Here is a 17066-nt window from a genome sequence, read left to right as displayed (position 1 = left end):
CCATTTTCAAACTGTCTCTGAGGACTAATGATGACTGCACATGTCTCTTGACTATGTAAAACTGCAAGTCATAGCTGTTCCCAGCAAAGTAACACAAAAGCACTACTGACCCTGCAGTTTGAATCTCTTCACAACTATAAGCAACAAGCTTTGCACACTTTGCCAAATCAAGTTTTCTGCAGCTTTTACTCTAGCAAATATTTCTGCTGACATAACATTGCACTTTTAGCCAGTATCTACTTTGAGCTCTGTGTGTCTCCCATTAATCTAAACAATACAAAATATTTCAATTTTTGCCCACAAATCTACTGCTTTTTCACCAAGCACAGACACACCATCAACATAAAAAGTAGGGTCATGGATTTCTAATTGATCAACTTGCCACTTTGTATGCCATTTTTTATAATGATTCCACTTATTGCAAGAATGGCACTGCTGACCAAAAGCTAAGCAATTTTCTCATTTAAGTTCATGACTTCCACCACAATTACAACAGTTGACTATGAGGTTTGCTGTGGGTTTTGCTGAGTCACCCCTGTGCTTTGCTTCATGCACCTTAGGTCTTACTGAAGTAGCTCTGGGTTTTGCGGAAGTTGCCCTGGGCTTTGTTGAAGTGATCACACTCTTTGGCCTGTATCTGTTAACCTCGTGCTATGTTAGCTTTGTCACTGTGCTTTCCACAGCTATTCTCATTTGTAAGCATACTTGTGTGCTTTTCTGTAAGCTTGTATATCTGACAAATCTCAATGGCCTTATTTAATGTTAAATCACTGACTCAAAGCAAAATGTTTTTCATTGTTTCATTATTAATACCACACACAAGCCTGTCTTTTATCAACTCATCTCTCAGATCACCAAACCTGCATGTTTTAGCCTTATTTCTCAAGTCGGTTATATATGCTGCAAAAGTTTCACCAAGCTTTTGATCGCTTGTATAAAATAAGTGTCTTTCTATTGTAATATTCGTTCAGGGGTTAGACATTTCTCTAAATTTATGTTTTAGGCATTCAGGGTCTTCCCACATTTCAGCCGGTACCACAATATGGTGGACTTCCCCCTCCCCTGCAATGTCACAGTGTCAGATATTTCATTTAATAAGAAATTCATTTGAGCATTCTGAGTGCTTTGTTTTATATTCGCAGTGAAAGAAATCATTTAAGTGAGTTTAGTATCTGAAATTTGTTCCTGACCTGTTTGTGAGTCATTTGAGCAGACAGGATGATCCAGTACTGTATAGTCCTCCATTTCTAAATGGTCGCCTCATGGCTGTGACTCTGGACCCCATTCTGACACCATGTCATTCGTCTTGTACATATTAAGAATATGATGAGGCTTGGGTGTTTAAGTAGTTTATTCCATACAGACACATCAGGATGGATGGCAGGAACATTAAACTTAAATGAATTATCTTACTAACTAACTACTACATACATGCATGCTCCCACACTGGCTGCTCACTCAGAATGGCACTCTTGCTTGCACATGCCCAATACTTTTATGCACGTGCCCACTGACTGGAATACTTCTTAAAGGTATATCACACACTCTGATCATATAGTACATTATTTGTTTGGTTACTTAATATTTAGTAAAGGAAGATTATGACACTTTTATGTGATAAAAAGAGGGACAGTTTTAAATGGAAAATATATAACTAAATTAATAGTCTCTAATTATTTTTGACTTTATCTATATTATATTATTTCCAAATTGTTTCTGCATTAGTTCCGAAAGGAATGGGCATTGTACAGTAGGTGCTAAATTAATCAGTGTGCAGGTCTGCCATATTTTTTCCTACTAGAACACTGCCATGCTGCTAAATATCTAATGTGGAATATAGCCAAAACCTGTGTGCCTGTAACAAATAGCAGAACGCATGGGTGCAACTCCAAGATACTATTACCTGCTTTGTGTTTTTAGCTTTGCTATGATGTTACATTTTTAATGCCATACACAGGCTTAGCCTTACAAGTAGGGGGCTAAAGTACTGTATAACCTAGTTAAATGCAGCTTTGGGCATGTGGGCAACTGTAGGATATCTCCCTATGGTTTAGATGTTGTGATTGAGGTAACACATCTATCGAGTGCTGTTACGCAGTTACATACATTAAAAAAATATTAATGCTGAATACATATGCTGAACTGTGTAGTTACTTCTGCTAGTCTACATTCTAAACTGTTAATTTACCAATGCTGTTCTGCTGCTCACGGGGTTGATGTTGCTATGGTTCTAATTGAAATAGTAGCCTAGTTAATTGTGTAATGTGTATTTACCTCTGCTATTCTACATTCTAAACAGTTAAACTCTCTCCTGTTTCATCTCTCCTTGCTACCTTTCCTACAGCCCAGCCTTAGCTCCAGACCTCCTTATCTATCAACTATAAGACCTCTATCTACAAGCTTGCTTAACTAACTCCATTTATTTCCCCCCATTTTCAGTTCCCTATCACAGAGTGCTAAGAGGAGCACCCACGGGAATTACAAACCTAAAGGTCCTCACCAATCTCCTGGTATTGGCTAAACAAATATTCCACCTGCTACCTCCCAGGAAACCCCCCTGCAACAGTGTATGTTTTTATACAAGCTAAAAAAGCTGAGTTTTGTGTAACCCTTTAGTTTTGCTCTATCTGGTATGCACACTTGCCAGTCGCTAGGTACCTGTCTAATTTACCCAGCTTCCAGTCCCTACTTTACCCTGACTAGATAATTTACTGCTATCGTTTGTACACCTACATGGTGAAATTGCCCTGCCAAAAGTAAAATCAAATGATGAAACAGGCTTGGTCAGGCAGAACTATCAAGCAGTAAAGCTTACCTGCCTTATACTACCCAACTTTTTGAGCATAACTGCAGCCTCATGGTCTGAACCTGCTCCGTTCATTCACTTTGTTCGCTCAATCCACTCCCCTACCCTACATCCAATTCTCTCCCACACCCACTGCTGCTGAATTTATACTTAACCACAACCAAACCCACCTTACACCTACCAATCCCACTCACACATACACACACCTCCCAATTAACCTTTGAAACTCCTTTTCCCAACTTCTACATCCCATATAGTTACACCCTTCCATCCTCCACCCAACCCCAAACAATGACAGGCATAAAACATACTCTACTACCTGCCACATCCACTTCACTTCTACTCCTATTATGCACCCTCTCACCATATAATACCTCCCTATATTATATCACACACACTCCCTGGCATACCACCATCAAACACCTAATCACCCATTTCATTCTCTTGTAGCCCCAGCCCTCCTCCACACAACCATCAAAGACTATTATATCCTTAGAGTCCTCCCACAGCAAACTAAATCTCAATACACACTTAGATTCACCAATCACCTATTTAAGCTCTCCAAATTCTATCACTACCACTAAAAATAACTAAGTCTAGCAGGAGACATACACCGCAACCCCAGTCCCACCAACACTCAGCCCACACTACCACTTTCACCTAAACCAAACCTACCTATCATCCACTAAAGATCCAAACCATCCCTTCTCCTGCTCAACATTAATGTAAGAAGTATTGCCAAAAAAACTCATAATCTACATGCTTTACTATCCAACTTCTCCCCAGATATAGTAACAATAACAGAAACCTGGCTGAAACCCCACATTGATGATAATGAGATCACACCCCCAGGCTACAACATTCTACGTAAAGACAGAACAAACAAAAAAGGGGGTGGCATAGCAATCTTATACAAAGATCACCTCTCACTACAACTCCACAACTCCTCTATCCCAGACATAGATAATGCAGAAATTATTATAGCTAAATTAAATGTTAACTCCAGCAAAAACCTTAACATTATAGGAGGATACATACCACCTGGTAACAACACTTCTAGTGTTGAAAACCTATTACAGTGGTGCTCCAATCACCTCCCCCAAGAGACCATCATCATGGGAGATTTCAATATTGATTGGCTCCTGTGCTCCTCACAAAGTCCAACTATTCACATGAACCTTTACGGGTTCACCCAAACCATCACAGCTCCCATTAGAACTGATAAGGTCTCCAAACGAAAGTCTATACTAGGTTGGATTCTAGTAAACACACCCCACCTTGTATCCCACTCAGGCCATCTCCCAGATAACCTGAGTGACCACAGCCCCACATTTCCCTTCGTGATCGTATCCACCCAGCACACCAAACCACCTACCATACAATCAGGAATAAAAAATATTTTAATCCTAACAACTTTATCTCTGCACTAAAGAACTGTCACTGGGAACACCTCAAACATATACCCCTAGATGAAGCAGTACTATCTTTCAACAACACCTTTCTTGATATTCTCAACACCCATGCACCATCAAGACATGTTAGAGTCAATGCCAACTACGCACCCTGGCTAACCAAAGAAACCAGATCCCTACTTAAAGCCAGAGATGAAGTCTGGTCACTGTACCATAACAACAAATCCAATACCACTAAACAGAATGTCCTTGAACTTCAAAACAAAGCCAAAAAACAAGTGAAAATAGACAAATCCAAATACTACCTATGTATCCAAAACAAGCACCAAAAAGATCCACAAAAGTTCTGGGCCACAGTTAAAAACCTATTACAACCAGTTAATATTGCTACTCCTACTCCAAATACTAACAGCAATGAAGGCATAGCTACCCAATTCAATAACTTCTTCACAGAAACCATTCTAAATTTAGCCAACAAACAATCTAACACAAATGCCCCCCCCCCAGAATCAATCAATCATTCACCCTCACAAGACACCTCCACCCATTTTACATTACACCCAATATCCACCAGCTACATCAATAAGCATATGAAAAAACTAAAACCTATATTAGCCACCGACAACCTTCCAAATGACTATCTTAAAATCACAGCAGAGGCCATCTCCTATCCTATAGCTATACTCACTAACAGGTCATTAGCTGAAGCACATGTACCCTCTATCTGAAAAATATCACACATAATACCCCTCCACAAAGGCGGAACCTCATATGAATTTACTAACTACCACCCCATTGCCATTCTTTCTCCCCTATCTAAGATCCTAGAAAGAATAGTACACACACAGCTCATGAAATACCTTACCTCACAAAATCTACTATTTAGTACCCAGTATGGCTTTCATCCTGCACATAGTACAACTGCCATACTGACCTTTACCAACAAAGTTAACCAACTTAGAAACAACTTCCAATTTGTATCAGCCTTATTCCTAGACCTGTCCCTGTTGAAAGCCTTTGACATGTTCAACCACCACAACTCATTAATGTCCTTTCCTCCATAAACATTAATAACACAACTCTTAACTGGTTCTAGAGCTACCTAGTAGATAGGCAACAAGCCGTTCACTGGCAAAAAAACCTCTCTCACACCCTCCCAGTCACTATTGGGGTCCCACAAGGCTCCATCCTTGGACCCTTCCTATTCTCACACTTTACCAACCAGCTACACTCTGCTACCCCCAAGGCCAGTGTAATTCAATATGCTGATGACTCAACCCTGATCTGTGCAGCCCTATCCCTTACAATTCTCCAAACCCTTACCCAAGACACCTTCCTATCAGTGGAAAACTGGCTAACCAACTCCCACCTGATACTAAATCCCAATAAAACTAATCTTCTAATCTTCAGTCCAACTAGGACTGCACCCCCCCAACCTTCAACATTTACTCTAAAAATAACACCATTATAACTCCAACTACCCATACCAAACTACTTGGGATAGTAATTGACAACAATCTAAAATTTGACCTCCATATAGACCAAACCATCAAAAAAGTCCACATGAAGTTAGGCCTCCTGTACAGAAATGCCCAATTTCTAACAACTACTACAAGAATCACCATGGTCAGAACCCACCTGCTATCTACACTTCTATATGCATCCCCTATCTTTATCAACTTATGTAAATCAGACCTTAACAAATTAGAAGCCTGCTATAATAAAATAGCCAAATTTGCCACTAAATCACCATACAGGTCACATCACTGCCAATCCCTCAAATAGCTCGGTTGGCTTGAACTCACACAACTCCTATACTTTAACCAGTTAAGCCTAGCCCACCAAATTCTACACCACCCAAACAAAACTCCACCCCTCAGACATCCAATCCAGCCATACTCTGCTCCTCGATCCTTCCGCTCTAACGATAAATACTTACTACAAGTTACTAGAGCAAAAAACTCAGCAGGAGAAGACCTTTTCTCCAACTACACTTCCAAACTATGGAACACCCTACTGACTACTCTTGCCTCCATTTCCTCATCAAAACAATTCAAATCATTCCTGAAGAATCACCTAGCAAACTCCTGGCTCTGCCCCTGCATTCCTCCAGGATAAGCCACACCCTAAACTCTAACTTCACTTTCTACACCCAATGTATAACTAAATATGATCTTTCTCTAAACTACCATTAAACATGGTACCTCCATGACAACAAAAATTAAATAATTCTCTGTATGTAAGTATGTATTGCAAATGCTACTTGTGCAGCTTCATTACTACTGTAATCACAACGAAAAGTCTTGTTGATAAAATTCATATTTGATACTTGTCTGAATTGTTGATTCACATTGAATACTTGTCTGAATTGCTAATTTGTGTATATGCCAATGTATATGCCAATGAATATTTGTCTGAATTGTTGATTTGTGTACTTGCCATTGTATTACTTGGAGCTTTTCTCCCCGAGCCTCCACTGAAAATGGGCACATGCCCAGCTGGACATTCCTGGTAAACAAATGGAAAATAAAATAAATAAATAAAATAATTTGTAAGTCACAATAGCTTTTGGCTAGTTTTTTGATGAGATTTTAGGTATTGGTAGCTAGAGAGATTGTATAGTAGTTTGTCTATTCAATCGCCAAACTAGGAACTTTGGTAACAATAGTAGGTTGTATTTTATTAGCAACTTACACAGCTGTAGTTGCAGACTTGTCTTTGTTTTTGTTATTTATGAGTTTTAGTAATTTAGTTTATAAAAAGTAGGAATTCAAAAAAAATGTGGGATGTTAAGATAGTGTTGGAAGAATGTATTAGAGTCTTATATATAATTAAATTAATACGGTGGGTAAATGTGTCATATTATCTTATAAGATAAATATTTTAAATACACAGTATGGATAGCTATAATATATTATCTATTAATATAAATGGATTAAATAATGGCAACAAAAGGAAATCACTGAAATATCTAAAATTAACTAGAGGAGACCTATTCTTGCAATTGGCTTACTTGATAGATAAAGTTATACAGTGTTTAAATAACTTAGGTTAGGACATTTTATCAACTGCTTCTTTTAACAAAAAGAGGAGAGGAACTCTATACTTTGGAGAATATCTACTGTAATGCCTAAGGTCATGAAATCCATTAATGATCCCAGAGGAATGTATACATTTGTAATAAATATAATGGCAAACTCTATACACTAGCTAATTTTACTGGATCCCTGGAACAGGTGCGAGAGTGGCTAAAGATAATTTACTACAAAGTCATTGGAAGGGTAGTTTAATTTTAGCAGGGGGATTGTAACTGCATATCTAGTATAGAAGATAAAAGTGAACAGAAGAAAGCTAAAATACTGGCATTAGCTAAAGCACTAAACAGATGGATTAGTAATAATAATTTAGTTGATTTATTAGCAAAAGCAGAAGATAAATCATTGTTCATCATTTATTATTCTTATGTGCAATGAACACAAGCTAGAATTGATAGCATGTATGCCTCTATAGACTTGTTTAATAAAGTGAATTATTTTAAAATGATTCCTTGTCCTTTAGCTGATCATAATGCACTATGAGCATGCACTCATAAGCATCAATATAGTAATGGATATAAGGGCATTTCAGATGATTTACAGACTCCCAGTATATATGATGAAGAACTCAAAAGTTACCTTAAGGAACAAATGGATTTTTTATCTTTGAATGATAATGGTCAGGTTAATAAAGTCATACGATGGGAGTCCTTAAAAATGCACATTTAAGATAGAATGGGAAGATAGGCTATAGGTGATAAAATGAAAAAGTGGGATAAAAAGTTGTTAAAAATACAAAATGAAATACACAAAGCAAGGTTTAAATAACAAACAAAGGAATTAGATAATACTGAAGTCATTAAAAATTAATTACAAAATATCAAGCAGTTTTAAAACATAAAGTAGAGATAGCTTTAGAAAAAAGTAAAATTGCACAGTTATGTGATGACTTCAAAAAATCTACATAGAAGTAAGATGTTAAGCAATAGGGCAAAAATCAATAATATCCAAAATCCTCACACTAATAAGATTGCTTCAGACATAAAGGGAATGCTTAATATTAAACAAAATCCTTGAGGATCTTAAGAAAAGATAAAAGTAATAATCCTGATGATTACAAAATTGACAAGTATTTAAAGAAAAAAATGTTACTAATAAATTTAATGACCAACAATATCTCTGTTAAATAAGCCTATTACCTTGATATAAGTTAAAGAAGCATTAAAAAAGGGAAAATTGTAAAGATCCAGGGTTAGATGGCTTAAGTATGGAATTATATAGTCCATGTCTGTTAAATATTTTAGAATTATTGAGTAATATTTTCAGGATAATTCAGAGTGACAAAATAATTCCTCCCTCATGGAAATTTTCTGTAATCTCAGCTATACTTAAATAAGGAAAGGATAATAACTTAGTTTCTTCATATCAAACTATTTCATTAATAAATGCAGACTATAAAATATTTACTTCAATTTTCGCTACAAGATTAAGACATGTAGTAGATAAGTTAATTAATAAGGATCAAACAGGATTTATAGGCACCAAACTATAACCAACTATAACTTCACCAACAACGGACAAAATAATGAAAACGTTCCATTTGTTTCGAGGCGAAATTCACTTTATTTAATAAACACATAAAAACTTTGTCTAAGTGCTTTTGCCCATGTCCCAGGGCATCATCAGAGCCAATTTTCCAACACAATTCAGCATTATTTATACTTAACTCCCTTCCCCATTTACATTAATTACATTATTCAGTTATCTGTCCTGACAACTTCATTTAAAACACAGTTCATTAAAATGCTTGCCCGTTCATACATATCAATAAAATTGCTTATAAATTTGTAACAAATAATCTCCCATCAAATAACATAAACTTGAATAATACATATACATCCCTCACAGAAAAACTCTGAACATTAAAAAAATAATAAAATGCTTTAAACTTTTTAAAAACTATTTTAAAATACTGTGCACAACTAACAGCATTAAGTGCAAGATTAACTTCTTTTGTTACATCTTATAAATATCACACTTGCTTTGCCCTATATTTTAGAATTGATAAAATGGAAATGCAATCATTTAAACCTGGTTCCGGCTTTGATTTAACATAATTTGCATTCTGTTTCCTTTATCTCAACCAACATTTTGGGGTCCCCTCCTCTTTCGCTGCTAACTTTCTCAGTGACAAAGAATATGTTTTTTTTTAATTTGTACATACTGTACTATGTATGTATGGAGCACTATTTGTTTTTTTTTATTCTTAATATCTCTAACATGCTCATAAATTCTCTCTTTCAACCTCCTTGTGGTCTTTCTTATGTAAAATCCTGGGCATCCTATACAGGTTGCCACATATACAACCATATTGGTTTCACAATTATATCTTCCAGGACACTGAAGATTCCTATAAAAGCCCAGAATAGCTACATATGGTCCATCATTTACATACTTGCACCACCTACATGACCCACATTTCCTCATCTTTGACCTGTAACTAAAAGTTTTCCTCACGGGCTTAATTTCCAATAATTCCTTTATATGTTTCCCTTTACTAAATGCTGAATGGATGAAGCTACCAGGTAACAGGAAAAGAGGAAGGCCTAAGATAAGGTTTAAGTATGTGGTGAGAGAGGGCATGCAGTTGGTTGGTGTGACAAAGCAAGATGCAGAGGACAGGAAGAAATGGAAACAGATGATCCGCTGTGGCGACCCCTAACAGGAGCAGCCAAAAGTAGAAGAAGAAGAAGAAGAAGAAGAAATGCTATTTTAGCTTTATTTCCTAAAGTGTTTTTCATTTCCTGATTGAATATCCCTTCCCAAAACATGTTCAATTTTGAAAACAATAAAGGTACGCAATCAGTATATTCCATAACCATAACATATTTTCCAAAATCGGGCTTTTGGGTCAATTCTTCCTTTTCCATTTTCTACTTCCTTAATATTGGTTAAAACTTCTTACCCCTATTTTTAACCACCTCTTTCCATATCTTTGTCAAATATTTGTGTAGGTAACCGCTCTCTCTGAACATAAATATCAATTTGTTCATTTCATCACAGAAAGGCTCATCGTCACTTACTAATCCGGACAATCTAACCATTTGTCCCTTAAAAACACTCTTTTTTGGTGTTAAGGATGACTACTATCAAATCTTAGTAATGAATTTGAATGTCTTATTTCCAAAAATGGTGGAAACAAGCTCATTTTAACCATATCTTTCCTCAAAGAAATATCCAGAAATCCATCTCTGATTCATGTATTCTATGAGTGAATCTCAAAAACTGGGTAGTGTTGTTCAAATAATCCATAAATTCCAAAACTTCTTCTTGGGTACCAGTCCACAGAATCAGTATATCATCCAAAAATCTTAAGAAGCCCAAAATTTTGTTTTTATATCTAGACTTGAACACATTGTGAGCTTCCCATTTAGCCAAAACCAAGTTGGCAAATAATTGTGCACACTTGGCACCCATGGCAACCCCAGTTTTTTTGCCAAAAAAACTCCCCATCAAAAAAGATGAAATTATTAAGCAATACTAGTTCTATTAATTCCATCAAAAATTCACCTTTACGTCATTTAATCTCCCCATTTCATTAAACTTTGGCTATTGAAATCTAGCCCTATTTGGTGGGGCATAACACTAAACAGGATTATGACATCAATTGCTAAAAACATACATTTTTGTTTTGTATCTATAACTCTCAATGTTTCCAAACAGTGCCATTAATCTTTTAAAATGTATTGCTTCTCTTTTAGTGCCCCTTTAAAATAATAATCAATATAAGCTGCCAGTGCTTCAGTCTTGGACCCTCTAGTTGACACTATTGGTCTAAATGGGGGGGGGGGGTGACCTGATTTTTTCTGTATCTTCAGTATTCCAAATATAGCTGGAATAACCAGATTTTTCCACCAACAGGTAATCCATGTCAGGCTTTGTGATCACACTCTGGCAGCAAGAGTCATACAAAAACATATCTATTTTGGCATATGCTCTGTTAATTTCATTAAGAGATACACTTTCATATGTAAATTCATCATTCACGATGTCATACATCTGGCATACACAAATCCATCTGTGTCATGATAACTAACCCACCACCTTTATCAGGCTTCATGAGCCTATAGCTCCTGTTGTGTATCAATTCTCTCAGACAAACTCTCTCTTCATTAGTTAAATTGTCAGTAAATGTCACATCAATTTTATCCATCTTTTTAAATTCTCCTTCACATAAACATTCAAAGGCAAATACTACTGGATTATTTGGGGGTATAAACATACTTTTCCTTTTTAGTTCCCCCTACCCTTCCATCAGTAGTGTGGGTATTTGAGTTGAAAAGAACACTTGTAAATGTAATTGTCTAGTGTACAACTTCAGGTTTATCAACAACTTGGTAACATCAATTTTGTACCCAGGAACATAATTTAACCCTTTACTCAATACTTTGACATGTGCTTCTTGAATTACAAAGTCACTCAAGTTATATAAAACAAAACTCTGATGGGTAAAAACTTGTAATTCATCCTCACACTAATAAGATTGCTTCAGACTCAAAGGAAATGCTTAATACTTTAAAAAAAAATCCATGAGGATCTTAAGAAAAGATAAAAGTAATAATCTTGATGATTACAAAATTGACAAGTATTTAAAGAAAAATGTTACTAATAAATTTAATGACTAACAATATCTCTGTTGAATAAGCCTATTACCCTGATAGAAGTTAAAGAAGTATTAAAAAAGGGAAAATGCTAAAGATCCAGGGTTAGATGGCTTAAGTATGGAATTGTATAGTCCGCTTCTGTGAAATATTTTAGAATTATTGAGTAATGTTTTCAGGATAATTCAGTGACAAAATATTCCTCCTTCATGCAAATGTTCTGTAATCTCACCTATACTTAAGGAAATGATAACAACGTAGTTTCCTAATATATAACTATGTAATTAATAAATGTAGACTATAAAATATTTACTTCAATTTTCACTACAAGATTAAGAAATATAGTAGATAAATTAATTAATAAATATCCAACAGGATTTATAGCCAATATATTAACATATGATAATATAAAAGGCTAGTAACTATGTTAGATTTAGCAAAAGGAATGAACAAGAAATTGACACTAATTAGTTTAGATATTGAGAGAGCTGTTGCTGTTGTGGATTGGAATTACTTGTTTAAAACTTTTGAAGCATTTGCATTTCCAGAACAGTTTATTGGGATATTAAAGAACAGTATAGAGACTCCAAAGCATATGTTAAAATTGGATCTTACATATCTTAATGATTCACTTTAAACAAAGGCACAAAGCAAGGGTTTGCCATGTCCCCACTACTATTTGCATTAGTTATCAAACCCTTAGCTAATAGTATATGAATCAATGAAAAAATAATGGGTTCTCAATTAGCAGAGATTGTAATTACCCAGCTGCCTCATGGTTTTGGCGCCTTTTCAGGCTTGCTAGTTTTTGCTGAAGCACCTACCAAAGGGAGAAAACGCTGAGAGAAGAAAAGGAGCCACTTTTGTGATTTTAAGTATTTTCTTCTGATTCTTTGTTAAGTGTTACTGCTTTGCTGCCTATTTTGTGGCATTTTCTGGCTTGCTAAAGTTTATATCTGTAACAGTAACAGTACTTGGAACACATCTAGAGCCTGTTTACTGCATTTCCTGTGTTGCACTTAATTTAAAATAGTTTTTTTCTCTAAAAACTGCATTTTACCTGATTTTGACCTAGCACTCAAGTGTGGGGTCATTTATTGCACTGTTGTGATTATTTTGCTGCTTGTGTATCTCTGCTACCTTTAAACTACAACAAAAGAAAAAAAACAAAAAAATCTTGCTTTTTTCCCACTTTCTGAAAGTTAAGTAAGTTCAGTTACAGATTTGCTGTTCTGAACTGTTTGGAAGTTTCTAGAAGGCCAGTGCTTGCTTGGGCTAAAGGAAAGTCTCTGTGTTCACCAGTGGGAGTGGTTAACACTGGACAGCCTGCCTGTCCCTGGAGGAGTGGTTACTACCTAGAAGCTGTAGTTTTATTGGCCATTTTGGGTCAATTCTAAACTCCTTGATCTCTCTCTCTCTTAAAACCCTACAACTCTCTTTTTGCGCACTGAGCAGTATCGGGCAGAGCCGCCTAAACAGGTTTAAACTATTCCAGGCTCCACAAAGTCTGCTCTTCACTTTTTCCCTTAGAACTGTTCAAACTCTCAAAGTAATCACTCTGTTCTCTTTCTAAAGCCCTGCACTTGCTCAGCTCTTATAAGGAAACACTAACTAACTAAAGCACTACACCCTCCTTGACTTCTCATAAGTATTAGGCTCCCGATTGGTCCTTCCTGATCAAGTGAAAAATCAGTTCCCTTCCCTAATCTGATCAATAAAAAACAGTTCCCTATACTAATCTGGTATGTCCAAGGGTCAGTTTCAAGGTTCTCTCCAGTCCAGCTGGTGAATCTTGGAATTTGGAGGCAATGTTACAATTGCCTTATGTACTCAGACAACCCTCTCCTCCTTCCAACAAACTCTAATACATGTGAGAGATGCAGTTACACAGCCAAACTGGAGGCATAGCTCTCTCAACCCAAGACTGGCACAGTCAGTCAGGAGGAAAAGGTAACCACCCACACCACAAATCCAGTCTCACACAGACCTATTGCATCTGCATACCCAACACATAAACACACAAAAACATACTCAGAGGCTCTAAATAAAAATCTGCCTAAACAGCAAAGACCTCCTAAACAGATATCCAAGCAACAGCCACCCCTCAACAATACCCACAAATCACATATCTCACAAAATCAGTGTGCCTCACAATCACAGCCCTTAAGGCCAAACAACACACCAAATACACTTGTTATAGGGGACTCTATTGTCCGGCATACTGACGTCCCGCTCACCAGACTGAACAAGGAGAAGGTCACTGTAAGCTGCCTGTCAGGTGCCAGGATCTGCCACATAATGCAAGCACTCAGGTCACTCCAAAGCAAGTACAAGTATGACTCTGTCATTGTCCATGCTGGTGTGAATGACCTGAGACGTACCTCCCTGGACTACATGAAAAGAGACATAGAGGAGCTCTCTGTCCATGTAGCCCAGGCTGGTATGACCCTGACCTTGAGTAGCATCTTGCTCTCACCAAGAATGATGTCACAGTATAAAGACAAAATGATGTTTCAACAATTGGCTAAAGTATTGGTGTCATTCAAAGGGGATCCAGTGTCTGCCTGGGATGACATGCTCGACAAGCCATGTTGCTTCGCTAGGGACGGCTTGCACCTGTCACCCTTAGGCTTTCGTATACTGGCCAAGACTCTTGCCACCCCTATAGTGCCTTTTTTAGGCAAGGCTCAAAGGACAAACCCACCTCCATAGACAACCCAAGGATAAAAAAAACTAAAGGTAATGCTACTCAATGCCAGAAGTCTAAACCTCAAGATGCACGCACTCGAGGCTCCCCTCAGTATGGAGAAAATCGATGTCTGTGCAGTAACAAAAACCTGGTTCAAGGCTCTTGAGAGCACCCCAGCACTACCAGGTTATAATTCATACCATGCGTTTCATTCCCAAAACTCGGACCGAAGCACAAAAGGAGGAGGAGTATCTATATTCATCAAAGATACCTACACCTCCAGGTTAGTGGCACTGCATGAAGCATCGGAAACCATCCATGTGCAACTAACAGAGGGCAAAACTGCCTTTCAGTTTGTAGCCTGCTACAGAACACCCTCCCTATTACAGGAACCCCACTTGGCATTCCTGAAAACACTGGAGAATATGAAGGTCTCTCCAAACACTATGTTATTGGGTGACTTCAACTACCCAAACATTGATTGGGAAAACTACTCAAGCCCAAACACCCTCGCCCAACAGTTCCTTGAATTTATAAACTCTAACGCAATGGACCAACTGGTCACCACTCCCACAAGAGGGAACAACATATTGGACCTGGTCATCACCAACATGGGGACTCTATGTTCCGCACCAGAGGTAAACCCCTCATTGGTAAGATCAGACCATAAACAAATTTCCCTGGACATCCATATCCCGTCCCCGCCCCCAGCCAAGGAAATCACTGTAAAGAATTTCTCAAAAGCCAACTTTGCACTACTCAAGACTGAGGTGGAATCCTTCAAAGCACCCTGGGCCAGAGGATAATACAGCCCAATCCACATAATCCTTTACAAATGCATTCTATGAGCACCTGCAGGAATGCATGGATCGCGCCATCCCAAATAAAACCAAGACTCACTCCTCCAAAAACAGGAGACTGGTCTGGTGGACCCCGGCCATAAATAAGCTATACAACAGAAGGAGGAAGCTACTACATGACAGAGCAAAATCCCAAAAAGGGAAGGCATCTCTGATCAGTATTAGCAAGAAACTTTGATCCCTCATAAAATCATCAAAGGCCAGCTTCGAAAGAAAAATTGCCCTAGACACTAAAGATAATCACAAGGCCTTCTTTAGTTATGTCAGGAACATGGGCAGAAACTCCCAGATATGCTCTGAATTGTTGCATAATGGTACAAAATATACCGAACCTACAGACATAGTCAACATCCTGGCAGACAGATTCAGTGCAAACTTCTCCCCCCTTTCCCCCCCAAAGGAGCAAATGCCTATCCCAACTGAATGTAACCTCGCAGACATCACAGATGCACAGGTGAAAGCTGCCCTCTCCAAAGCAAAAAACACAGCATCTATGGGACAGGACGGTGTCCCAGGCTGTGTCTTACATGAGCTCCAAGAAGAACTGAACCCTCACATTAAGTCACTGTTCAAACTTAGCCTTACTACAGGATATGTACCCAAAGAATGGTGTACAGCTACAGTGGTCCCACTCCACAAAGGTGGTGCCACAACGAACCCTGGAAACTATTGCCCCATAAGCCTGACTAGTCTGGTCTGTAAAGCTATGGAGTGTATTATCATGGAACTCATAAACAAAGACATTGGGAGCCTCCAGACACTGGACCCTACCCAATTTGGCTTTGTTAAGGGCAGATCTTGCCTCTTAAACCTAGATGATTTCTTTGAAACAGTTACCAAAGCCATAGATGAGGGTAAGGTAGTCCACACAGCCTACCTGGACCTCTCAAAAGCCTTTGACACAATACCCCACTTGGGCATCATAAATAAGATAACCAGCTTAAATATCAACTTCTATATCACAAAATGGGTTGCAAACTAGCTCAGAGATAGAACCCACATGGTCAGAATCGCAGGTGCCATGTCTGAATCCAAACCAGTTACAAGTGGCGTCCCACAGGGCTCAGTCCTGGGACCTCTCTTATTCAGTGTATATACTTCTCTGAGGTTCAGGCTAACACAGGGGGATTATGGCTGACAAAGTTCGCAGATGACTGCAAACTGGGGGCCATAATCGAATCTCCAGCTGACACAAGCATCCTCCAAAAGGGTCTCACAGAGATGGATGCTTGGTGCCAGAGCCACGGCCTCAAGCTAAATGCTAAAAAGTGCATAGTCATCCCCTTTGGGAAAAATAAGGTGCCCACAAATTACCACATAGGTGGTAATCCATTAAGTATGGAAGAAGTAATTAGAGATTTGGGGACCAACGTAGATAGTAATCTCTCCTTTGATAATCACGTTGCCAAAGTGGTTAGAAAGACCTTCTATATAGCCCACCTTATCACGAAAGGGTTCGCATCTAGATCAAGAGAGGTCATTGTGCCCCTCTACTCGTCACTCATCAGGCCCATAATTGAATACAATGCCCCATTTGGGATGTACCTTACCTGACACCTGCAGCAACTAGAGACGCCAAAAGTACCTCACCAAGAGGATCATG

This window comes from Protopterus annectens, chromosome 10.part0 (genome assembly GCF_019279795.1).
Source record: "Protopterus annectens isolate FY-2018-M chromosome 10.part0, PAN1.0, whole genome shotgun sequence".
Lineage (NCBI taxonomy): Eukaryota > Metazoa > Chordata > Ceratodontiformes > Protopteridae > Protopterus > Protopterus annectens.
The sequence above is the reverse complement of the archived record's forward strand: the minus strand, read 5'-3'. Positions refer to the sequence as shown.